Source organism: Pseudophryne corroboree, chromosome 9, assembly GCF_028390025.1.
Source record: "Pseudophryne corroboree isolate aPseCor3 chromosome 9, aPseCor3.hap2, whole genome shotgun sequence".
NCBI lineage: Eukaryota > Metazoa > Chordata > Amphibia > Anura > Myobatrachidae > Pseudophryne > Pseudophryne corroboree.
The window spans coordinates 68,374,515-68,402,343 of record NC_086452.1 but is presented as its reverse complement, the minus strand read 5'-3'; positions in this window follow the sequence as shown (position 1 = coordinate 68,402,343).

Genomic DNA, 27,829 nt, shown 5'->3' with positions numbered 1-27,829 from the left:
CTGTTTTGCTTGTTTCAAAATCAAGCATTTAAAAAAAAACAACCTTTAAAATTCCTGCCTTTGGCTCTGCGTGAGTGCACTCCGCGAGTTCTGGCGGCAGCAAAGACATGCACATTACACACATGAATGTACAAGATAACACCGCCATCACATTCTGTATATATAGTGCTAGAGCAGCAGCAAGGTCTCTGTAGGAAATCTTCACACTCATTAAAATGTAGCCCCAGAAACAATGTCTTTCCTCACTGAGGAGAGCTCACACACTGTGTGATAATCTCAAACATCACTGTCCAGAGCGTCAACCTCACAGGTTCGCTGGCTCCTCACCATCAGTCTCAAGTGTCACAACTTTCCCAGCCATAAAGAACTTGTGAAAGTGTAGTGTGAGCCTCAGAAACGAGGGGAGCCGAAGTTAATGAGAGGTGTTTTCCAGAGGATAGAAGCAACAGTCATTGATTATGCATTTCTACGCTATATACCACGCGCTCCAAGATCGCAATCAATCCCTGGAGGCATGACCCCTTTATAGATAGCAAAAGCATAAACCTCATATAGTCTGAGGATTGTCCGTAACATAAACCATAACATCTTAACACTTAACTATAATAAATAAAGACACGGAGACTTGAATTTGGCAGAAATTGTTAGCTATTTATTTAAGTGAACTATTAACTGTGAATAATTAAACTAAAGTATGGTGGCCAGAAAGAACGGCTAAACAACCCTATCTCATAGATAACTATCTTATAAAACAGAACTTACGTAAACCTTCCAAAACACAAATAGGTATCCGCTCAACCTCCATCCTGACTATCCACCCATGAAGGTGATGAGGCTGCCACCCGTGAAGGCGGTCCAGCAGATGTAAAACCAGTCAGCGAAGGAGAGCGCACCTAAAATCAACAACCAAATGACCTCCAATCAACTCCTTTAATACAACAAAAGTTAACTTGCCGTTCTTTCCCACCAACAGCGAAGTTCTGTTCTACAGAACTACGCACCGCCACCATACCCCTAACCTACCGAACCAAACACCGAAAACAGATCCTCCAAAAACATAGATAGTCCCTGTCCTGTCAAGTGCACACCATCCGGTCTAAACAAGTAGAAGTGCCGAAACTTGATCCGCTGATGCCAAACCACAGCACCGCCATGGGCCACCACAAACTTAGCCACCGCGGCATTCACCTTTCCGGCGAGCCACATCGATCGCTCGACCATCCATCACTCCACGCCAACACAACCGCGGCACCATACAAGACCAGATAAGCCTACAGCCTGGCCAAGCGTCAGAAATCACTTGCAGATCCTGAATAATGGCCAATCGAAGATTCACTGCCTTCCTCCTACCTAGGTCGTTCCCTCCTAAGTGAATTACCAACAGTTTGGGGATGCCAAACCGCCGAACCTGCTCCACAAGCTTCGCTTTCAGGTCATGCCAAAGCATACCACGCACACCTCTCCACCGCACATCATCCGAGCCCACAAAGCAAGGAGCAGCTTGCGTAGCCAAAATTTTGGCTGCCCAATAAACATAGGAATGGCCAATCACCCACACATCACACACATCCACCCGCCAACCTAAAGGGGAAAAAAACAGATAAACAAATGTGAATATGTGAGGTAAAACCAAACCCAGCCCAGAACAGGAACCAACTATCAGAACGAGGATCTGCCAAAAAGAAAAAATTTGAATAGAGGACTATAACTTTCCTCTTGAACAAGCTTCAGGCCAATCGAAGCAACAGAAAGACACAAAAGGAAAAAACAAAATAACAAAAAGGGGGGTGGGGGTGGGAGGGGGGGGGGGAGGTTAGAGCTGGGAGGGGGGGGTGTTTGGGGGGAACACAGAATAACTCGGCTGAAGGTGAAACGTAAAAACCTGCTGAGGAACTTGTAATTAGATGCCAATTAGCCGAATTTAATAAATTAAGCCAAATCAGTTAGTCAGTTCAGGCAAAAAAATCGCGAAGCACTCCAGACCCCCATTGCCAGCAGTGGCGAGGAGCTAGCCACCCGAGTAGTGAGGACAGGGGAGACAAACAATACAGTACGAACACACTGAACTGAAACACACAACGCAGTAACACAAACAACATGTTAGTAGAACCAACTCGCTTATGCAACAACGGGCCGAATGTAACGCTTATAAGCCGCCGACTTCCAGTGGCCCAAGCCTTAATTTCGTCCACAGCGCGCCCTGCAGATGCTGCGGAAGTGGCGGCCCCGATTCTGAAGGAATGGGACCCAAAGTCCCTAGGCGAGAGGCCCAAACTGGACAGGCAGCGCCACATCATCCATGTAAATTGGTACTTCGTCAAAGGCGACCCGTCATAATGCAGTAGCCAAGACCCTTCAGACGAGGGCCTGACCTCCGCATATCGACCAGCCAATGCCACCGGACAACAGTCCCCACCACCCGAAGGTGTCAAAGTGAGCCAATGCCCTCTACCCATCTGATCAGTTTTGGAGCGGCGCAGCCTGCACAGCACGGACCCCCCAGCCACAATAACATCCGTGCGCCGCATAAAGGCCTCGGTTTTCTTAGAAGCCGCAACCAGCTCCGAAACCCTGAATGCACCATGGAACGCCATGGAAAAGGCCAGCTGAAACAGGAGCGTTTCAAAACGTGAGTCCGCCACCCCCACCAATGCCCCTAAGAGGGAAGAAAGCAGGGACGCATCAATAGGGCGTCGGCCATCGGGAGGCAACGGAGCCGAACGCGCCCAACCTCTAAGCGCCCTTGCCAGTAGGAAACCCTTCGTAAAATCCGGCATACCCTTCAATTTAGAATAAAAGGATATCCCGGCAAGGTAGAGAGAAACCACGGCCTTCGATCTCCCCGTTACGAAGAGTTGCCAAACGAAGTCTAGAAACAAGCTCTGACCCTCCTTACCTCTAGGCCCTTGGTCACGGGAAAAGTCTTCCCACTCCTTCCAGGCCCGGCGGTATCCAGCGAGAGTGGACGGAGCCAAAGACAGCTCCGCTAGCCCTTCCAATCCGCCATGATGACCTGCCAAACATAAGAAGGGCAGGGCAAACCTACCGAATCAGCCTCCGGGGCCAACAAACGGAACCTATCCCACTGCCCCCTGGACAATGCGTCGGCGATCCCATTATCTACCCCGGGGACGTGTTGCGCCCGAAACAGAATATTGCAGTGCAAACAGGTTAGCACGAGCCGTGACAACACTCGGAGGACTCGCAGGGCCTTAGCCCGTTGGTTGTTAACCGCGTGCACGACCCCCAAGTTATCGCAGCGGAAGAGAATACTGCGGTCGCGCAGGCGCTCCCCCCAAACCTCCAAGGCCACCATGATGGGAAAGCCCCTCCCTCGACCAAGACTCCGGCCAAGAGGCCGCGTACCAATCCAGGTAACGACCGAACCCCGAGGAGCCCGCCGCATCTGTAAACAACTGCAGTTCGAAACTATCAACGAGCGGGGCCATCCAGATCCGTACACCATTGAAATCCGCCAGGAACGAAACCCACATAGCGAGGTCCCGCCTAATCTCTGCCGAGAAACGGACAAAATGGTGCGGCCTGGACACCCTGGCCGTGGACCGCTCCAACTTCCGGCAAAAAACCCTGCCCATGGGAATCACCCGACAGGCAAAGTTCAAGCGACCTAAGAGGGATTGCGCCTCTCGCAAAGTAACCTTACTTCGACTCGAGCACTGCGCAATGGACTCCCGAAGCTGCACGGCCTTGTCCTGAGGCAGCCAGCACGCCCCCGCGACCGTATCGATCTCGATACCTAAAAAGGACAGGCAGGAGAGGGGCCCCTCCGTCTTATCCTCGGCCACCGGGACGCCAAAATGCCCCAGCAACGCCCGCAGTGAGAACAGCAGGAAACCACAGCGAGGAGAATGCGCGGGCCCCATGCACAAAAAATCATCCAGGTAATGGGCAATCCCGCTACCTCCGCAAGAAAACTCCACGCACCAATGCAAAAAGGTACTGAACTTTTCAAAAAAGGCACACGAAACGGAACACCCCATAGGCAGACACTTGTCAATGAAGTACTCCTTCCCGACGCGGAAACCCATGAATCGAAACGACTCCGGGTGCAAAGGGAGCAAGCGAAAAGCCGATTCAACATCCAGCTTAGCCATAAGGGCCCCCGGGCCACACTCCCGGATCAAGCCCAGAGCATCCTCAAAGGACTGATACACCACCGAACAATCTTCCGGCGAAATCGCATCGTTCACCGAGGACCCCGATGGATAAGACAAATGCTGAATGAGCCTAAACTTACCCGGAGCCTTTTTGGGCACCACCCCCACCGGGGAAATAATCAAATCCTCGATAGGTGGCTGCGCAAAGGGGCCCGCCATTCTCCCTAGTCGAACCTCCTGTTCCACTTTACCTCGAAGCACGTCAGGGAAATCCCGGGCAGACTGCAGGTTCCTGGCGGCCCGAACTAACCCCCCCCCCCCCCCCCCCCCCACAGGCAAACGAAAACCCGACGCAAAACCCTCCCGCAGAAATCTTGCGTCGTCTGTGTTTGGGTACCATCCCAACCATTTTAGCATGGCCCCCAAACAAACCGGGGACGGCGCCCTAACTAGCGGCAAGCCCGCCCGTTGCTCTTCCGGCAGGGCCAGCGGCCGCCTTGGCACCAGGACGCCCCCCGCGGAAGCAATTGTAAGCAGGGTGGGATCCGTTACATCGCAAGCAAAGGTGTCGAAAACGACACCGTTGCCCAAGGGGGCACGTGGCATTGTTGAACGCGAAACATTTCCCCTTCGCCGGCGTCTGCTGCGGAGAACGAGCCGCGTTCCAAGGGCGGCGCGGCGGACCCTCCACCGCCGGCCGAAACTGACTCGCCGTTGCGGCCTGCGCCACCGGCGTCCCCTTAGCCACCACCTTCACATCTTGCGCTCGCGTGACCCGCAGCCATACCTCCACGTCCTTGCAACCAAAGTCAATGACGTGTAGGCAATCGTGCTTCTGACGGAACTGCTTGTCGTACTGCAGCCACGAATCGTGCGTAGACTGACGCTGCATGTCATGCTCGAGGTGAATATACCTGATGACGTTCATGTGTTCATCAGGGCGATCCTCCAAGTAGCACGCCGCGAAGACACAGAAACCCGCCAACCAGTTGTCATACGAGCGGAAGGCCTCCGCCCCAATACCGCCCTTCGCGAGCGCTTCCTTACCTTCCCTCTTGGTGTCCTCTGTCAACGTAAAAAGGTCGACGTATTCCCCCCGTCTAATCTTCCTCCTGCAACTCTCCCGCAATCCCCGCAAGACTGCCGTGTACTCGCAGCGAACCACGCCCGGCAAGTTACGCCTCCTCCTTTCCCGGCGAGAACTGTTACTACTCTTCCGAGACCGCTTATCCCGGTGCCGCGCCTCACGCCGCGCGTACTTGATAGCCCTCTTCCTAGCCTTAGCGGTGCTACTAACCGCAGACTGCCACGAAGAAGAAGAAGAGGAAGATCTACTCGATGTACTACCGTACGAGGAAGAAGAGGACCCCTGCGATAAAGCAACTGTATCGGTGTCCCACTCACCGGTCGGCCCGCTTCCTGGAGGTGACACGTCCGCTACTACCGGCTCCTCCTCCCGATCGTCCCCCGTATCCGAACCTGCAAAAGAAGGGAAAACCGCCGCGGGTGCCGAAGCCCCCCCGGCAGGGATGAAAGCAGACGCCCCCGCGGCCGACGGGGCAGCGCCACCCAGCAGCGAAGCGGCCGAGCCCATAGCGCGACACGCTTGCAGTAACTGCGCCATAGCGGGGCCAGAAACACATGGGGAAATGGCCGCGTCGACCGCGGCAGGAGTCACGGACACGCCACCCGGGGACAGCGCCACCAAAAACGGCGCGAATGCCGCCGCCATTGCCGACACTGCCGCCGTAACGGCAGAAGGATCCGGAGCCGCAGCCCCAACGGACCCCCCGCTCCCCGGGTCCGCAGCAGGGACGGCCCTCGCGCCGCCGCCGCGCTGACCCGGGCGGCCCCGACTGGGTCCAGCGCCAGACGGCCGTCGTGCCCCCGCATTATTGCGTGAAGCACCAGCCGCCCCCACATTGCCACGGCCCCCACCGCTCCCGCCCACCGGGAGAACCGGATAGCCACCGCTCCCAGACCCCTCCCCTCCGCTCCTGTCCCCCACAGCAACGGAAACAGAAACCGGGGAGCCCCCCCCCGTTGGAGTGGGGAGAGCCCCCAGGAGGCACCAGCGCCAGCGAATCAGCAGCTGCCTGGCAGGGGCGGCCAGTGGACAAGCCACGGGCCGCAGCCCTGAAACCAACCCCCTGCAGCAGTGGTGATCCTCCATCCCCCACATCCCTTCTTGTCTGCACGACTCTCAGCGGTGGAGGGCGCGGGGACCGCGCGCGCGTCCCCGAGCCGCCGCAGCCGGAGAGGGATTACCGCCAGCGGGCACCCCCGCTGGCTCCCCCCTATGGCCGCCCGACCGCGTCCTCCGCCGCCCGGCACCTCGTCCCCCCGTAGCCGCCGCTGCGCCGGGAGAATCCCCCGGCGCCCACAGCACCGCCAGCACGGGAGCTGACGCCTGTGCCGCGACGGGCACCCGCGGCAGCGTCCAGGGACAGAGCCTCGGGCGTGAGCGCAGCGCCACGGCCCGGGGCACGGGATGAAGAGGGGGCAGGAGAAGCATACCGCAAAGGGGGACCAGAGGAGCAGCGGGGACGGGACATGGCGGACAAATCGATAAAATTGATGGGCACAGAGAGGGGGTGGGGGCACCAGATGCAATGTGGCACAATATAAAAGCCGGCAGTGCCTTAACACAGCAACAATGCAAGCAGCACAAAAAACACAGGAGCACTCACCCCTACCACGACAAAAGCAGAAGAGGCTGACCCAGCCCCTTTCTCAGGCTTAAGAACCCATTCCACCTACCCCCAACATTCATTCCTATTGGCTAACAATAATACTCCCATAATGCCTTACCGTCCTGCCCCCAGACTAGCTGAGGTTTAACCCACTCCTCTCCTATTCTGTCAATTCGTTCTCCTACGCAACACCTATGGGAGCTAAAGAGATTCTACACCAACATAAAATGCCTGCTAAATATTGTGAATCTGCCGTATTCCAGGTAATGACCTTGCTTTATTATTATAAACGGTGTTAGAAATATAAGTTCATGTATAAGGTCAGTACCCGCACTGGGAGATAAAGCAGCGAGTCCATTTCTCCCGTATGGAATAAAGTCATAGAGAACGGAGGATATGTGTCTGTGATGGTGACAGGACGCAGGATGAGGGAGAATGGCACCATATTGTCATGCCAGTGAGTGCACTGATATAATGTGACAGGTTCTTTACCCTCCTTCCGTGTCTCACAGCTGTATCCGCCATAGCAAAGCAGTGTTTGTGCTGTGCTGGCACAATGAGAGAAAGCAGGAGGAAACTGGGTCAAATGGGAAACAAGGAAAGCAAAGGAAATGAAGTTTAGTGCAATGGAGAGTGAAATTAGCTACATTGTAACTCATTTATCGGCACTAAGGGCCACACTTATCAAAATTGTGCATTAAGGATCCTATTCAGGTTGGATCGCAACTCACAAAACATACGATGATAATGCGGGTGTATGTGCCGTGGGAGGGGGGCGGCAACGCTCCGTTTCTGTTGACAGAGCGTTGAGGAGGCGGTGTCAGGGAGACGGGGCGGAGGTAGTCGAATGGGGGGGCGTGGCAGGTACGTGATCAAAAAGATGGCGGAGGCCCTCCTGCCGTCGCAGCCAGGCTGCGCCGGCAGGAGACTTCCCTACTTTATGCTATCACCGCTATTTCAGCGTGTTCGCGCGCGTGGGGGGGGGGGGGGGGGGGCTGTTAGGATACCGGGCGGCCTTGCCCTGCGGTGGACGGACCCCAGCATGCGACTCAGCGGATTGCAAATTCTGCTTTTTAACAGAGTGTGCAATCCTTACTGAATAGGGTCCTAAGTCTGTTTTTGGCATTAAAATAAGTAAATCACCCAACGCTGTAGTTTAAAAAAATCATTGTCCGTCTCTCAAATAGGCAACATGCGTGAGTCAACCTGCAAAAAATATTTTAAAAGGATTATGCATTAAAACTACAAGCTTGATTCAATGTCTACCAAGACACTTCAGCCAAACTTTGTAGCTTCACAAATGCCACCATCTATGCCACCAGATCCAGTGTTCAACAATAAAAAAAATAAAAAAAAATAAAAGGGGATGCATTTTGCCAAACTTGTGTGTGAGACCTTTAATGACCTGCAAACTGCCTGTACAACAGATGCATGTGTGTCACACACTCATAGTATGCCGCCCACTGGCTGCTTTATTGTCCTTTGTCTGGGGTCAGCTGATTTTTTCAATTGAATTATTTTGCTGGTGTGAAAATAATCCCCTCCAAGATGCGATGGGTCACATGGATAAACCAAGTCTTCCTAAGGCTGGGTACACACTGGTCGTCATATTGCGCTGCCTATTGATAAGTGTATATGTTTATTTAATCGGCACTCTGACTGCGCAACGGCGGGCTGGTGGACATGTCGCCCAGGTGTGTTCTACTGAGCATGAGCACGTACCATATGCAATACAAGCAGATAGAATACACTGGCCAAGGTGCCCAACGGTCGATACGGACGACCCAGCGGGGGGAGTGAAGTTTCTTCACTCCCGGACGTCACCCGGTCCCATAGCCCTGCATGCTAATATGGGCGAGATTGTCCATATTGGCTTGCATGTATAAATGAGCCGGCACCAACGATGAACGAGCGCGGGGCCGCGCATCGTTCATCGTTGGTGCATACACACTGAGCGATATGAACGATATCTCGTTCATTAATAAACGAGATCGTTCATATCGCTCAGTGTAATCGGCCAGTGTGTAGGGCCTATAAGAGGGACCCAGAGGATCAGGATTGTGGCGATTGTCTATAATAGAATATAGGGAGTCATTCCGACCCGTTCGCACGCAGCAGTTTGTCGCTGCTGTGCGAATGGGTCCGGCATGCGCGGCGGCCGCAGTGCGCGACGTTGCCCGGCGACAGTGCTAATGTTGTACTACTGACAATCTCTATATAAGATAGCAAAATAAAACGTAATGCCGTTGTACGTTTTGATCAGTTCCTTGTGATTTAACCTCAATTACAAAAACGACCATAGGACTAAGGAGCTATTAAGATGGAGGTACACCCTCAGAAATACTGTACCTATAAATGGAATGACATCAGTATAAAACCCAAGCTGGGGTAAGTAGGAAAAAGTCACTGAGCGCCGCACAATGATGATGATCTTCAAGCAGCTGTAATCTATTTAATTTAAGATGCTTCCAAATTCCTTGCTTAAAAATGCAACAGAGCCGCTGCCTGCCAAACGCACTTACCCTACGGGTTTTATTATCTCTCATTATAGCAGCACAAAATGCACCTGTAATCCGGCAAGGATGAATTCCATGATGTATTTAACATCTGAAGCTGTTTGCCGGTCCCTTGGGAAGGGTTAATAAACACCATGATACGGAGTCTTGATAAATGGCCAGGGAAACATTAAGAGTCCTATATCTAAGGGAGAGAAAACACTAACACATTGTTAGGATGATAAAGCCGCGGATATCCCAGGGACACAAACCTCTCTGCGACACCTCTCTCCCACCGAAATAACGCAGATCTGGCAGCTAAAGGATAGCAGACGGCCTGTAACTCATCCCAGCCTCTTTACAGGAGACAGCCGAGTGTTCATTAGGACACAACAAGTGAGGAGAACAGCGTCTGCTTGCTGGCCACAGAGCCTGCAGGGTGATATAGATTTTAAGAAGTGGAGTCTATTAAATGACAGCGTGAGCGAGATAGATACACTGTATTACCCTGTAGAAGAAGCTGCGAGGGACGAGAAGATGGCGCAAATCATGATACAACAGTCAACATCTGGTGATTAATTTCCAGTCTTTTCCCATAAATAAAATCCTACTTCAAAAAAGACCATGATAAATGGATTCTATACCCCTGTTCCCAAACTCATTACGTAGCAGCTATCAGATATATGGGGCAAATCCTTCTCTGCTGTAGATAACGCAGACCTACACATACATTTATATATCCTATATACCGTGCATTTAGCACTATCAGACACGTCACATGTATATAACATCTGCGGGTGGGGGGTGTACATAATATTGTGTACAATCAGGGCCCCTGTAGAAATCCATACAGGAAGACATGAATCATAGTCACGGCAGGTCATCCTATGCAGCTCATTCCCATCACAGAGTTTTTCTTTTTATTACAACAGCTATACGATGAAGGACGGATTTACTGGCGCTCCACTGCGGCCAGCTCAGTAATTGGGATTTGCTCTTGTGAAGGGAAGGTGGGTTTTTTTTTTGTTTGTTTTTTAACAGAGTGCTCACGGTTGGGGAACATCTTTAAAAAGGTCCCTTAAATAATAAACGTTGATTACTTTAATTTCAAAAAGTAACAAGATGTGTCATGACCGGTATCATGACATGAAACTAATCATTGCGGTATCACCATCAGCATGTCCTCTCTGCTTTGTGCAGAGGCGGCAACATAACGTGGAAATCCCCATCTGACAGGGGCAGTCGGTTGGGGCCCCAACGCTGTGTAGGTGGTACTCAAGCTTGAGTAGCTCCAAGACTTGCTAACATGTACCACAGGCTGAGGACCATTGGATAAAACAATATGGTTGAGCTGGGGGAGGTCTGGGTAGGTAATTGGAGTAAAAATGAATTACTTATAAAGAAGAAAATAAGCACAGAAAAAAGGCTAAAACAGACACAAGACCAACAATACCACCAAAAAACGGTCAAGAGTAAAGAGGGGAAACCTCTAGCGACATGTGGGTCCAATTCAATGCTGTTATTGTAAGCAAATCAACCAATGTTTTCTTTCTGCGCATGCATCTGATCCGCAGTGGGCACGTACAGCGAGTGTATTGCTATAGCGGTCGCAACGAGGAATTAGTTACAAAGTGAGTGACAGGAAGCTTTTGGGGGTGATAACAGGGAGTTGACGGCCAAAGGCAAGTGTGTCCTGTCCGATCAACAAGCGTTGTCTGGGTGTGCATAAATTACCAGTTGCAATCTTAGTACTGGAGAGCTCTCTACGTCACTGGAAAGCAGCTCAGCCTGTGCGCATTCAGAGGCACTCAGACTCTGTGACATGACCTGATTTGCAGCGTAGGTACCGCTGTATCAGCAATTATACGCTGTTGGACGGAAATGATGCAACTGCAGTTAACGTTCCTATGCTCAGATTGGCTTCTGCCCATATTAGCATATAATAACAGCAATAGGAAGAACAACCACATCTTAATCAGGCCCTGTGAAAGACAGGTCCGAGATAAGATTTTATAATAATGCCACAGTTCTAGCAGTACAATAGTAGCAGTAGAGCATTTTCATATATACACGTCAGAACTAAGGGGCTAATTCAGCAAGCCCCGCAGAAGTGCGGAAATGGCTATTTGCCAATTTCCGCATTGGCAAGGGGCGGTGACGGGGCATTGAGGACACATTTTGTGGGCATCGACTAACCATTTAGAGGGGTGCGTTCAGGACAACGCAGGTTTGTCTGGACCGTTTGCGGTGTGGACAAATGGATGCCCTCCGACTGTCTTCACAGCTAGGCTGCGCAAGCAGGGGGCAACTCTAATCTTGCGAGCACATCGCTGTATAGAGATGCACTGGTATGTTAGCAGGGGGCAGGACTCGGCATGCAGGGGGCAGTCCTGTGCTGGTGCGGCCCCCCGCATGCTAGCGAAAAGAGCTGTAGTTTTGCTACTTTTAGTGTGTGTGTGTCCAAATGAGATTTTACAGAACTGGCACAGCAGATTTCTAAATGCTACAGCTACACAATTTTACAATTTGCGCTCATATATAGAAGATGGTTTGTGAAACAACTTGCTGCACGTTAATATCCTGCATGTGCCCTAAAATGAATGAGGCAAGTCTAAAATGGTCTATTTTGCAAATAAAACCCTTTAATCCTTTATATCCAGCCACTTGTTAGTTACAGTCTAGCAGAGTGATGTCTTACCATATGTACAGCGATTCTTTTATTCAAGGGGACCATATAGTCACAGAAGTGCTCCCACACACAGATACCATCAATACAATCAGAGAATTCAGGAACTTGAGAAATTGACTTCAGTTATTAATTTTACTAAAAGCAACAAAAAGCAGACAAAACTTTTCTCTTGCTGGAAAGAGTATGACCAACGTATGGATCTTTTCAAGGTGCAGAGAGGCTCACCAGATGTTGCATACATTATAAATGCATTATCTAGTGAGCCTCTCTGCATTATCTAGTGAGCCTTGAAAAAGATCCAGCAGGATCAAAACGCGTTGGTTGCAGAGAGGAGCCTTCAAATATACCACATAATAGAGGGTTTTGCTACCAGAGGTTTGATGGGAAGGAGCAGTGATCGCAAAAACGCGCTATAGCGCGTATTTTTCTCGTTTTTGAGGGCAGGTGACTCAATTTAAAAAATAGGTGAGTCGGAGGGGGCGTGGCCTGAGGAGTACTGAAGCCTTTCTGCAGTGCTCCTATTGTGGATCTCTAATTGCCCCTTTATACCTGCCCAGACCCCTTGCTGGTGCCCTGCTGTGCTCCCTCTGCCTCCCTGGGATCCCCCTGAATTCACCGCTGAGAGCCGCGGAGCCGGGGGACATCCCTGTATGTCCCTGCGGGTTGCGGCCTAGTCGTGACCGGAGGCCGGGGGCTCGAGTAACCTCTGCACCCGGGATTTGAGCTCCGGACAGCGGACGGCTCGCGTACCGAAAGGGCGCGGCCGCAATCGCCATCCAGCTTCTCCCCAGCGGCCACGGCTACCTCCGGATCACCCCGGGCGCTGGGTACTATTTAGGACATCAGCCTGGCTTGCTGTAAATAGCGGGGATCAGCGGCTGCACCTGAGAGCCGCGGCGGCCATCTTCAGAGCTTCTGCCTGCACTGGGGCTGCTCCTGGTAAAGGTCCTGTCTGCCCTGGGGGTGCTCGGTTACTGGCTGGTCCGTGTCTGGAGCCCCCCAGTGTTTAGTGCAAGGCCCCACAGCTCACAGGGCCAATATCCATCGGAGGGTAGTTCCCCCTTCATTATTTGCATTTCAGCTGTGTCTGTACCTTGCTGTGTGTGGAGCTGCGCTGCAGGTACAGGGGTTCTGGCAATCCCTGCTTTCACCAGCCCTATCCCCTCCAGCTCATAACTGGGGCTCAGCTCTATAGTCCTCACGACTCAAGAAGGAAGCTGTGTATTAGGTGCAGTTACAGTCCAGTTCCTGCCGTCTGTGACATGCAGCTTAGTGAGATGCTGCCATGCTGCACTGAGCTTCTGATGTGATTCTCTCCCGTCCTCCCCCACCACTCATGTATATTGAACCCGTTACCTGATGGTCATCCGTGTTCCGCATCTCGGGCCTGTATAGTAGGTCTCCTGAATACAAATACCTATCACTTCACTTACTCTGGTCTTTTACAACGCCCTCTGGTCTCCTCTACTATGCCCCCTAAAACAGTAAAGGAGGCACTGCAACCCAGAGTGTCTTTCCCCATACAGAAATCGCCAATTGCCCCTCCGACTTCTCGGGGGGAACCTCCTGCTACTGCCTCGACCCTACTGAAAATGAGTAACCCACTGAGCTCCATGTCCACAGCAGGCATAGATGTGGACTCTGAAGCGCCCTTGACGGTGAAATCTCTATGTCAGATCCTGTCGGCATTTAAATCTGATTTGGCCTCCGACCTTACAGCGGCTATCAGGGAGGTAAAGTCAGACTTAGTTGAGATTGGCAACCGTACGGACCATCTGGAGCATAAGATAGAGGAACTTGTGTCATCCCACAACGATCTAATCACTGCACATGACCAGCAACGAGCCGACCTGGACACGCTTAGAGATAAAATGGCGGATATGGAGGACTGATCCAGAAGAAATAACATCAAAATAAGAGGCATTCCGGACTCTGTAGCTAATTCAGAATTAGAGGGCTACACTATGGCGTTCTTCCATAAGCTGCTGCCAGATGCCGACACTCAAGATTTGCTTATCGATCGAATACACCGTTTACCCCGGCCACGCACGGTATCTAACGATCTCCCTAGAGATACTCTCTTACGCGTCCATTTCTTCCCCACCAAGGAAAAAATCCTCAGAGCGGCGAGAGCAGCAGGAGATTCTGATACCCTGGGAGGGCTCCAAATCTTCCCAGATTTCTCAGCTGTAACGATGGCAAAAAGAAGGAATCTAGCTCCGATAACGGCAGCCCTCCGTGCAAACGACATACCCTACAGATGGGGTTTCCCAGTAAAGCTGATCATCACCTACGAAGGATCCTCCTACGTAGTTGCCTCTCTGGACGCCGGGGTCAAGCTGTTGTCGGACTGGGACATTTCCGTAAAACAAGGTTCCAGCAATCGCCCTCAAATTCGTACTGAGTGGGCCCCTGCCTGAATGATTGAGCATCTTCTTAGTGTCTGCAGCACCATAGTTGCAACGGGTTACCCGTTGCCTTTTGTCCGGGACTACACCTTTCGCTTCGGACTACCCCTTGGAACTTTGTGAGTTATATAATATTCTGAACGTATATCCAGTACTTTGTTGTATGCCAATGCGAATCGTGTGTTGAGTTTCTATGTTCTCTCTTTATCTGTTTCTTATGTTGTATTGCTGTTTGACGTTTATTGCTTGTTCACAATGTGTGCTCTCTTTCGGGATAACCATTCCACATAAGTTAAGCAGGACTTGTCCTAATAATCTATAGATGAGTAACATGAGTGGTGGCGTTAGGCCACGACCCCCCCCCCCCCCCTTCCTTGTTATACTACTGCACTTGCTCTCCCCTTGCAGTAGCTATGAAGGCCCGATGTACAGGGTCATCTTGGTTTTCCTCCCCTTCACCCACACCCGCATTTTTACTTACACCCCTGTGATCTTTTTTGTTTTTTTTTCGTTTTGTCTGTTTTTTGTTTTTGGGAAACATCTGATTATTGATAGTGTATTTGAATGGTGGTTTACTATATGGCTGGTGAGGATTCTTAACATATATTCCAACTATATGTTATGGTCCGGACATTATCTTTAAAGGTCAAGGGATTAAATTTCCCTAATAAAAGGAGATTAGCCCTTACATATTTTTTTAAACAAAAAGTTGACATTGTTGCTGTACAGGAAACCCATTTTTCATCTTTGAGGCCACCAGTTTTTGGTGACCAGAGATACCCCCAATGTTTTTTTGCAAATGGCCCATTTAAACGTAATGGTGTCGCGATCCTATTTAGTGCAAGAACACCATTTGTGCTGCAAGCACAGGTGTCTGATAAAAATGGCCGGTACCTAATTGTACAAGGCCTTCTAGCAGATAAACTGGTGACTATAGTATCAGTATATGCCCCAACTTTAACCAAATTCCCTTTTACCGTAAATTATTTACTAAAATTCAGACGTTCCGTAAAGGCTCCTTGATGATTATGGGGGACTTCAACCTAGTGTTAGATCCAACTCTAGATAGATCCCTGAGAGGTGTTCCGTTGAGGCAGGCCTCTCCTTCCCCATCTTCTGCTGTGTTTAGGGCGCTAGTGAATGAATTTTATCTGTACGACGTCTGGAGGGTCCTTCTACTCTCCTGTACATAATTCATATTCGCGTATTGATTTTACTTTCTGTGATAAATGTACTCTACAGCATATTCGTTCCATAGATATTCTCCCCATTACGTGGTCAGACCATGCCCCCATACTCTGCCGCTGGGATCTAGAGAAACAGTGCCTACCCCCCCCCCGCCCTTGGTGGCTATCTCCGCACCTGCTCTCCAATCAAATCTCCAGGAAGAAGATCGAGAATAGTATATCAGACTATTTAATATCAAATGTTCCTTCAAACACGTCCACATGTAATCACTGGTGCGCTTTAAAGGCAGTAGTTAGAGGAGCAGCCATCCAAGCAGGTGTGGTGCTAAAACGCCAATCAGCGAAATTACAGAGTGATTTAGAAGTTAAATTAACGTGTTTGGAAAGTCAAAACAAACAAACCCCATCTTCATCCATTCGCAAAGAACTTGCTGCTGTAAGGGGTCAACTACAAAAACTTCTAATGGCCCAAACGCAAGATGCACTAAGTAGACTACGTAAAAGATTCTATATAGCGGGCAATAGACCAGGCAGGTTACTGGCCCAAAAGTTACGGTCCCAGCAAGCTCGGAATAAAATTAAATTTATAACTTCCGCCTCTGGATCAAAAGTTTCTAATCCACTAGATATTTCAAACCAATTTGCCCATTACCACACCCAACTATATAATTTCTCATCGGATCCCACTACCCATCAGCCCATGAACACGTCCATTGATAATTTTCTAAGCTCTCTGCACCTTCCTTCTTTATCCGAGGCCCAAGTAGAGCTTTAAATGCTCCTTGGACCTCTGATGAAGTTCTTGAAGCAATTAAGTCGTTACCTTCTGGTAAAGCCCCGGGACCAGACGGCTTTATAAATACCTTTTCTAAAACATACCAAGGGCTATTGACACCTACATTGACCCACGTTTTCAATGATATCACTGAGACTGGCACCCCACCCAAGGAAATGCTAGAGGCGCAAGTGGTGACGTTACCTAAACTAGTGAAAGATCCCTCTTTTTGTCAAAACTACCGTCCCATAGCGTTGTTAAATGGGGATATTAAATTATTCGCTAAAATTATTGCCACTCGAGTGAAGCTTTTCTTGCCTACCTTGATCCATAAGGACCAAGTAGGGTTTGTGCCCGGAAGGCAGGCATCGGACAACACCCGCAGAGTTTTTAATCTACTTGATTCTCTACGGACTGATCAGGGTCTTCTCTTGTTATCCTTAGATGCGGAGAAGGCGTTTGATCGGTTAAGTTGGCCATATACGAGATCAGTCCTATCTACCTTTGGTTTTCGTGGTCGGATTTTCACCTCCATGCTCGCATTGTATAATTGCCCCTTGGCTCGGGTGTTTAGTAATGGCTTCTTATCAGATACATTTTCCATTACTAATGGCACGAGACAGGGCTGCCCCCTGTCCCCATTAATTTTCGTGCTGGCTATAGAGCCTCTAGCAGCAAAGATTCGCCTCAGTCCCTTATTCCCTGGTGTTTCTCTTGGGACCCAATCGCATAAAATGTGCCTCTTTGCTGATGATGTTCTATTATTTGTTACCAACTCCACGGAGTCCCTCCCCCATTTACATTCTTTATTGGATAATTATAGTAAGGCCTCTTACTACAAACTCAATACTGCTAAAACAGATGCCCTACCAATCAATATCTCTGATTCTCTTGCTACCCTTCAGTCAAAATATCCCTATAACTGGCAAACCTCGTCACTCAACTATTTAGGTGTTTCTATTTCCTCTAACATAGAGACAGTAATGGATGATAACCTTAAACCCCTTCTTGCTTTACTCACACTACAAACAAGATCCTGGTCGTCATATGAAATATCCTGACACGGACGCCTAGCTGCGTTTAAAATGTCCCTCCTTGCCAAATTAATGTACCTTCTTCGTACGATACCCTATTCCTTCCCAACACGATATCTTGATAAATTTTCGGCTATTATGATAAAATATATATGGGCATCACGGCCCCCTAAGATAGCTCGATCACGGATGGTTTTGCCCAAGAAATTCGGTGGAATGGCGATGCCAGATCTTACACTTTACCATGAAGCATGCAAGTTAGCACATGTAAAGATGTATGGAGTTACTGGCCCAGATCTAGGTTGGGCTAGTTTGGAGAGTGAAGCTTGTACAGAGTACCCGCTGGAGGATATATTACACACCCCTAAAAGTGTCTGGCCAACTTTCTTACCAACACTTCCCTTTACTCGGGCATCTCTGCGCATATGGGACAAATTAGCGGCAAAACTAACTAATACACCGCCCACCTTCACATCAATATCTCTCCGTGCCCTGATGAAACTAATTCCGAATCTGAATCTAACTCGATGGCACACATGTGGCCTTTATAAATTGAGTGATTTATTAGACGGTTCAGTAATAATGCCTTTCCTCACCCTGCAATCTAAGTTTTCTTTACCAGACTCCACTCGTCTGAGCTATTACCAGATTAGCCATTGGTGGAGCACGCTTCCTGCTATTACCAAAGATGTTAATCCACATACTCACCGGGTGTATGCCAGGCTGACTGTGACTGACTCTAAGAACGAGATTTCCTTTTGGTACAAATCACTTATAGCTTTATTGCCCAACCCTAAAGCCAAGGCACAATTTAAGTGGGAGGAGGATTTGGGTCTCGATCTGTCTGACTCCCAATGGAACAACGTCTATATGTCTTCATACAGCATGTCCAAATGTCTTAACCATACTGAGATGCACACGAAATTACTGAACAGACTTTATCTAACCCCAGATAGACTCCATATGTTTTGGCCCTCATGCTCTAAATTTTGCTGGTGGCAATGTGGAGAAGTAGGTGATTTATTCCATATCTTTTGGTCCTGCCCCCATCTAACTACCTTCTGGGCAGCAGTATTTCAATTAATCAATGCCGTCCTCCACACGTCTCTTAGTCCCTCCCCTAATATAGCGCTGCTCCATCTGTGGCCAGATACTTTATCTCACCGACACAAATATGTCTTTGTTAGGCGCCGGGGTCCGCAATGTCCGCGCGGCCCGGCGCCTAGCAACTAGGGACGCCATGCGCGTTTAGCCGCCGGCTTCCTAGCAACGCTAGACGCCGGGCGCGCTGAGCTGCACGGACCCTAGCAACGGGGACGCCACGGGCGGACCGCGTTCCCCGTTGCAGGGTCTAGTTACACACGCACACACACTTGTCTTCTGGCCGTGCAGCAAGGCAGCTGCACGGCATTAATACCAATCAGGCTCTGAACAGCTGATTGGAGGACTCCCTGCTAAATACCTTCTCAGTGCTTCTCGCAGACGCCGGTAATAGCTTCCTGCATGCTGCTTTGGTTTGCTGAGAGTCTGTTCCAGTCCTGCTGTATCCGGTCATTCCTGTCCTCAGAAGTCCTGGATCCGGGAGTTGTCATCTCATCCCAGGAAGTCGTTGGGTCCCCAGTAGTCCTGACTGATCACCTTTGAATATCGAGTAGTGTTTCGTGAGTTGCGGCTCTGCCGTGTGTTGCGGCTCAGCCGCTTTATCTTTACATATTTTGTCTTTGGAGCATTTGCGGAGGGTTCCGCTTCCACAAGTCCTCTCTGGAACTCGGCGGTGCCGGGTAGGAGAAGTGGACAAGTGGATATTTTGGTTGTCCTTTTCCCTGGCGGTTTTTCCGCACATATTCTAGTTTTTATTAGCTCGTAGCCCCTGGCCTGGTTGTTTAGTCAGAGGGCCCCTTGTTATCACCCTGTCTCGGATTTCCCTTTGTCTCTCATTAAGACCTGGGGGGGCATCGGAGTTGGGCAGACGTAATCCGCCCTTCAAACGCGGCTGCCATGGGCTCAAGCAACCATAGTCTCGCAGGGGATTTCTGACAGCACGGGCGAGACAACGGAGTTAGGGCGCCAGGGGCTATTTTCCATTCCCGCTCCCTTCCCCAGCATTACGTTCCAGTGCTCCGGTCCTCGCAATAAGATCTCCTCAGACCAGAGTGCTCGAATCATAACAGTCTTGGGACACGTCCTTATAGCGGCAAGGGCAGTGCGCAGAATTGGAAACAGTCTACACTGCCACATATTTCAAAAGTTACTCAAAAAATTGAATTTAATTTTGAGATGGAAACACAGTTTGTGTCAATGTCTCTTTACCCTCCCACGAAATTACCAGACTGGTCATTATGTCAAGATTATAGCGCTAATAGAGCCCAGTCCCAAACTTTACCGATCACCTCTGGTCCTGACTCAGTCCTTTTTCCTCTAAATGAACCAGATGACACCCCCAGACCCTTTTGATAAATGGTGCAATACTTCTGTATTTCATGTAGGTTAGTGTAATTACATGCGGATATTATATGTAATTTGGATGTATTGTCAATATTTCCTTATGGCTGTTTCCCCCTATATATGTGTTTTTGTGGGGTTTTTTCTCACCTCTTTCTCTTCTGTATCCCATACTTTTCTGTTTAAAATAATGAAAAATGATTGATGTTAAAAAAATGGGTGGGTCCCCGGGAACACGCTCCACTGCAGCCAATCACAACCTGTCATGTGAATGGTGATTGATGCCTGCGATTTTGGTGGAGGAGGTGAGCGGGTGCATGGCTGTGTACTGGGGGGGGGGGGAGGGGGAGGGTGGCAAGCGGTAGGTGACTTCTGTGTATGCGGGGGAAGAGGTGAGCGCAGCGGGTGACTGTGCTGCTGGAGGGTGCTACTGTGTATGTGCCGCTGGGGAGGTGGTGATGAGTTGGTGACTGTGCTGTGGGGAGTGAGCTGCCAGTGAGTGCAGTGTATGTGCCGCTGAGGGGAGGAGGTGAGCGGGTTACTGTGCTGCGGGGTTGGGGTTGTGTGTGACCGGACGGTGTAACTGTGTATGTGCTGCTGCGGGGAGTGAGCGGCCAGTGAGTGCAGTGTATGTGCTGCGGGGAGTGAGCGGCCAGTGAGTGCAGTGTATGTGCTGCAGGGGGTGAGCGGCCAGTGAGTGCAGTGTATGTGCTGCGGGGAGTGAGCGGCCAGTGAGTGCAGTGTATGTGCTGCGGGGGGTGAGTGGCCAGTGAGTGCAGTGTATGTGCTGCGGGGAATGAGCGGCCAGTGAGTGCAGTGGATGTGCTGTGGGGGGTGAGCGGCCAGTGAGTGCAGTGTATGTGCTGTGGGGAATGAGCGGCCAGTGAGTGCAGTGTATGTGCTGCGGGGAATGAGCGGCCAGTGAGTGCAGTGTATGTGCTGTGGGGGGTGAGGGCTGATGACTTCTGCCTTGGACATAAGAATGGGGAAGACGCTGGTGATGGTGAGACCTGTAGTGCCCAATGCAGTGTCGGGGATGGCAACGGGGAAGACCGTCTGCATGCACTGTCTAAGCCTGGGCTCTACCTGGCACAATGTGTCTAAGGGGCTCTACCTGGCACAATGTGTCTAAGGGGCTCTACCTGGCACAATGTGTCTAAGGGGCTCTACCTGGCACAATGTGTCTAAGGGGCTCTACCTGGCACAATGTATTTTAGGGATTCTACCTGGTGCAATGTGTCTAAGTGGCTCTACCTGGCGCAATGTATAAGTGGCACTACTGTGTGATGTAATGTGAATAAGTTAACTAACACTGCTGTGTGGTGTAATGTGAATTGGTACTATTATGTGGCCCCTTCCCCATGAAGACACGCCCCTAAATTTTTGCTACGCGCCTTTGGCGCCCACTGTCCTGGTTTTCAATATAGGAAGGGGGGCACCAATTCACTTTCTGGCAAAGGGCTAGTTACGGCTCCGGTGCTGAGTGTCTTGTATGCTACCCCCATTGCAACACTTGTAGGGTCCAAATCAAGTCTGTTTTAATATTTTAATAATAAGATTAATCATCTTTATTCTAATGGGACCCAGAAAATGACAGGTAGGACCCTAATTTTTAAAAGTGACGGGTCCCTGGGACCCACTTTATTTTGGGCTCTGCTCGATCACTGAGGAGGTTCACACTCTTTGCCATTTAACACCAACTGATGGAATATAAGGAAACCTTTACGGACATGTTCCAGTGCCACTGATTGGGAGTTGGGTATGCCTGCCCTGATCACATATTTAAAATAAAGAAACCTTGATATGTATACTACTTTCTATCATGCTGTGAGTTGGGTACGTTTTACCTTCAAGTGAGGGTGGTTTGAAAGATACGGTACATCTATATGCACTATTTACCTGCAATCATTGTGAGTATGCTATCCCCTATTAGAAAGGTGGAGGAACATTTGACCTACAACCACAATTTATTGTTAATAATTTTCACTATGGTGGAATTAACTCCTGAATCCATGACGTACTACACCATTGTATGTTTTTCTTGTTTTCATTATATCATTCACTCGAGGATTACAATGAGATTTGCTCATTTGATTTGCTTATGAATCTGAAGTAGCACATGAAGAGAGCTAGAAAGAGGATCCGCTGCAAACTACAGATTTACCATTACAGATGGAAACTGGAAACATTTGAACCACTTCTCTCTGGCATGGTCGCATCAGATGCGACTTTCTGATGTGACCATGCCTTCAAGTGCTTTATCTGACCTGGTCGCACAGGATGCGACCAGTCAGATAAACTGTGTTAGCAGCGGCAGGGAAACAAATACAGTTGCTATTATGCACAGAATATAGTCACGCTGCACATAATTTTAAACAGGAGGAGCTGCTTGTGCCTCCTATTCGCAGTGCTTCGTTTTAGAAGCAATACGATGTGAATAGGACGCACAAGCAGCTCCTGCTGTTTAAAATGATATGCAGCGTGCCTATATTATGTGTGTAATAGCAACTGTATCTGATTCTGCATACAAAATGATATGCTACAATGTATTTCAGCCATACACTGTAACACAGCGGTGGCCAACCTGTGGCTCTTAAGCCACATGTGGCTCTTTCTTAACTCAAATGTGGCTCCCAACACTCAAAGTCACGTGACCACAACAGATACAGAAACCGCTGCACTCCAGCCAGACACGCAGCAACACTACAGGGACTGAAACTGAGGGAGCCAAATACTATAGGTGAGACATCCACTGGCAAATAGAGGACAAATAAGGGGCTTCTGCAATCACGGGCTTGGCAACCTTTAGACTGGGGGGGCAGACTCAAGCAAGCGGCCCCATTTTTTATAGGAAATCTGCAGTCAAGTGGCCCTGGAACACTTATATTGCACTGGCCCAGGGGTCAGATGGCACCATGTCCCCCCCCCCCCCCCCCTCCCAGCCAGCCCCTGGGCACAAGCTGGGGGGACTGCAGTGACATATGAGGGTGGGTTGGAGTGACAATTCGGGGCTGGCTGGAGTGACACAGGAGTGTTCTTGCAGAAGAGACAATGGGGGAGATGACTAGTGACATACTGTAGGAGGGAGCTGGCTGGAATGACATATGTTTGAGCTGGTTGGAGTGACACATGGGGCAGCTGAAGTGTATTATGTGAATCTGGCTTTTTTCAATATATTTTATATGGATTTGGCTTTTTCAATTTTATGTGAAAGTGACTATTTCAATATATTTTAAGTTGGATCTGGCTTTAAAATGTATCTTATGCTGAATCTGGCTTTTTCAATGTATTTTATACCAGGGGTGTGTCCTAGCTGGCATAAAGCCACACCCCATTTTTGCACACGCGCCGTCGGCTCTTTGACGTACCTAACAAGATTTTTTGACTCTTTGTCTCTGCCTGGTTGGCCACCCCTGCTGTAACATAATTAGACACAGGCGCAATTACACACTGAATATAGCCACGCCGCATATCAATTAAATCAGCATAAGATGCTTGTTGACTTAGTACATTCATTTGCATCTATGACGCATTTGTGTGTAAAATAAATAAATAAGTACAGTACGTAGAGTATTTGGAAATTACACACAAAAATAATGTAAAAATGACATGTTCAGTAGGTGGAGCATTTTTACAGAACAAAGGTTTTTTCATTTTTTTTTCCCCCAAGTGTCAACATGTATTGAAAAGTGTTTAATTATTGCAACTGTGCGTGAAAAGTGTACTTACTGTATAACGGATTTCTAACATTTTCATAACAAACACCTCTCCTTTGAGAGTTTTAGAGCTGTTTTGTGTCCGATTTGCAATATCGGACTTCACTACATTGGCCAAGTTGTATACTTAACACGGGCAAACATCTGTATCCAACTTTTTATCAGGCTCTCTACGTTAGAGCCGAAAGCGTTCGAAAAAGTCGCTTTGCAGCCAATATTACATAAGCAGACTTTGCAAAATGCACAATGTTTGGAGGCAATAGCCGCAAATAATGGGCATTTTGCCGTTATCAGCTCCCATTGCATCTCGGCTGAAATGTTTAATTCAGTCATATAGAATGTGTGCACACTATTGAGGGGGTTGCTCGCCTCCCAAGAGTCTATATGCTATAAGTACTTCTGGAGGGAAGCAGTCAATTTGCCGGCGGTCGGAATCCTGGCGTTCAGGATACAGATGCTGAAATCCCAACAGCCGACAATGCCACCAGCCGCAATACCGGCACAACAGGACTATTCCCACTCATTGGTGTCCACGACACCCACAGTGGTGAGCGCAAGGGGACTCTTAGCGCTCGCCACCGCTGCAGGCATTCTGGAAGGCGGGATGCTGTTGTCGGGATATGAAACCCTGTGCTTCCCGCTGAGGAGGGAGAGACATGGAAACTCCAAAACAGAAGAGAAAGGAATAAAGGGCAAAAGTGAAACCAGGAAGAGGAGGGGGGAATAAAAGGAAAGAGAAAAAGAAACAAAAAATAAACAGAATGCTTACTTAACAGACGGAGAGCCAATCATGTGTTGTCTTCAATCAGTCGGAAAGCACAAAGGTGGTGAATTTCTGCAACAGCGTCACTGTGCTAATCAAGACTTCCAGTTACAGTAAATATAGGGGAGAAATACACTAAAACATTTACTGTATAAATGCACCAACTATATAAACGGAACAATAAAACAATATAAAACAAAACACGCAACTGCTTTATTCTGTGTACTACACACTGCATTCATTTTCGTATTGTGTCTTACATCAGCAACTAGAAATGGAAAGCTGGTACCTGAATACTATCTCTACAGCCTAAAGGGTAATTCCATCCAAATAATACCTTTACACAACACTCTGCCTTATTAACAGGTCTGTGAGGGCTCCATGGGAGAAACCGTGCATCTGGCGAGGCCTCTCCCCATTACTTTACATAAAGTATCTGAGGCAGGGGCTGCCCGCCTGTCCATTCTATTATATCAAGGCACTTCTCTTCGCTCTGGCGATCATCACATGCTTTTTACATAACAAAGATACAATCTTCCCATGTATAATAAAACCATAGTGCATGTGTGCTTGGAGCCCCTTAATAAAGCCATGTCTGTGCGATGGAAGGAGTGAGAGGAGATGCAGACAGGCAGATGCTGCTTTTGAACATTTCGTGCAGAGCGCTATCTCGACTTACACAGAGTACATGCCTCTAGCCACTTCTGACAGTTCTTAAGATAAGTGCAAAAAAAAAATCCAAGTCTCCCAGGAAAAAAAAATCAGAATAAAACCTTTAAAATCTCCAAAGTGTGAAATAGTCTGAATTTCTTGTAAAACTCCTTAGAAAAAGTTTTAATCCTATATCTTGATTTATTCATTAAACTGGGGAGTGTGGCAAATATTCTTGAGACATCAAAGGAGCAGCCCCTGCTTAAGCTTGTACAGAGGATTGGGGCAAGAACACAAATAAATTATTCCTGTTTTTCCAATTACACAGAAAAAAAAAAAGGCTACGAGCAGCGTACAAGACATATTATAGTACTTTATTTATTTATGGAGTTTTATGAGGCAAAGCACCGTACATGAAACAAAGTAAATAAGAACAGAGTGACTGCATCACCACTTTATGCGCTGTTTAAATGGTTATTTGGCCAATATTGCTATTGTATTTATTTGTATTGTATGTACGCAAAATGCAAAGACAACCCACAGTACATGGAGGCAGAAGTCAGGGAGCGAAGCCTCGGACCAGTCCCATAATGCAATGCTCACCTACCCACCATACCAACACTCCAACACACAACAGATAAATAAATGCAGGAAGCCAACACACATCTATGCGTCAATACTGTAGCTCTTGCTGTAATGATATAGGATGGTGGACTATGTGTAATTATTTATATTTATTAGTGATGTGCACCTGAAATTTTTCGGGTTTTTTGTGTTTTGATTTTGGGTTCGGTTCCGTGGCCGTGTTTTGGGTTCGAACGCGTTTTGGCAAAACCTCACCGAATTTTTTTTTGTCGGATTCGGGTGTGTTTTGGATTCGGGGTTTTTTAAAAAAAAAACCTAAAAAACAGCTTAAATCATAGAATTTGGGGGTCATTTTGATCCCATAGTATTATTAACCTCAATAACCATAATTTCCACTCATTTTCAGTCTATTCTGAACACCTCACAATATTATTTTTAGTCCTAAAATTTGCACCGAGGTCGCTGGATGGCTAAGCTAAGCGACACAAGTGGCCGACACAAACACCTGGCCCATCTAGGAGTGGCACTGCAGTGTCAGGCAGGATGGCACTTCAAAAAAAATAGTCCCCAAACAGCACATGATGCAAAGAAAAAAAGAGGCGCACCAAGGTCGCTGTGTGACTAAGCTAAGCGACACAAGTGGCCGACACAAACACCTGGCCCATCTAGGAGTGGCACTGCAGTGTCAGACAGGATAGCCCTTCAAAAAAATACTCCCCAAACAGCACATGACGCAAAGAAAAAAAGAGGCGCAATGAGGTAGCTGTGTGACGACTAAGCTAAGCGACCCTAGTGGCCGACACAAACACCTGGCCCATCTAGGAGTGGCACTGCAGTGTCAGACAGGATGGCACTTAAAAAAATACTCCCCAAACAGCACATGACGCAAAGAAAAATGAAAGAAAAAAGAGGTGCAAGATGGAATTGTCCTTGGGCCCTCTCACCCACCCTTATGTTGTAAAAACAGGACATGCACACTTTAACGAACCCATCATTTCAGCGACAGGGTCGTGTCTGTGACTGTGACTGAAATGACTGGTTGGTTTGGGCCCCCACCATAAAAGAAGCAATCAATCTCTCCTTGCACAAACTGGCTCTACAGAGGCAAGATGTTCACCTCATCATCATCGTCCGATTCATCACCCCTTTCACTGTGTACATCACATCCCCCTCCTCACAGATTATTAATTCGTCCCCACTGGAATCCACCATCTCAGGTCCCCGTGTACTTTCTGGAGGCAATTGCTGCTGGTGAATGTCTCCATGGAGGAATTGATTATAATTCATTTTAATGAACATCATCTTCTCCACATTTTCTGGAAGTAACCTCGTACGCCGATTGCTGACAAGGTGAGCGGCGGCACTAAACACTCTTTCGGAGTACACACTGGAGGGAGGGCAACTTAGGTAGAATAAAGCCAGTTTGTGCAAGGGCCTCCAAATTGCCTCTTTTTCCTGCCAGTATACGTACGGACTGTCTGACGTGCCTACTTGGATGCGGTCACTCATAAAATCCTCCACCATTCTTTCAATGGTGAGAGAATCATATGCAGTGACAGTAGACGACATGTCAGTAATCGTTGGCAGGTCCTTCAGTCCGGACCAGATGTCAGCATCAGCAGTCGCTCCAGACTGCCCTGCATCACCGCCAGCGGGTGGGCTCGGAATTCGTAGCCTTTTCCTCGCACCCCCAGTAGCGGGAGAATGTGAAGGAGGAGATGTTGACGGGTCGCGTTCCGCTTGACTTGACAATTTTCTCACCAGCAGTTCTTTAAACCTCTGCAGACTTGTGTCTGCCGGAAAGAGAGATCCAACGTAGGTTTTAAATCTAGGATCGAGCACGGTGGCCAAAATGTAGTGCTCTGATTTCAACAGATTGACCACCCGTGAATCCTGGTTAAGCGAATGAAGGGCTCCATCCACAAGTCCCACAAATCGCTCTGTTTTAGCTCCTCCTTCAATGCCTCCAGCTTCTTCTGCAAAAGCCTGATGAGGGGAATGACCTGACTCAGGCTGGCAGTGTCTGAACTGACTTCACGTGTGGCAAGTTCAAAAGGTTGCAGAACCTTGCACAACGTTGAAATCATTCTCCACTGCGCTTGAGACAGGTGCATTCCACCTCCTTTGCCTATATCGTGGCCAGATGTATAGGCTTGAATGGCCTTTTGCTGCTCCTCCATCCTCTGAAGCATATAGAGGGTTGAATTCCACCTCGTTACCACCTCTTGCTTCAGATGATGGCAGGGCAGGTTCAGGTGTTTTTGGTGGTGCTC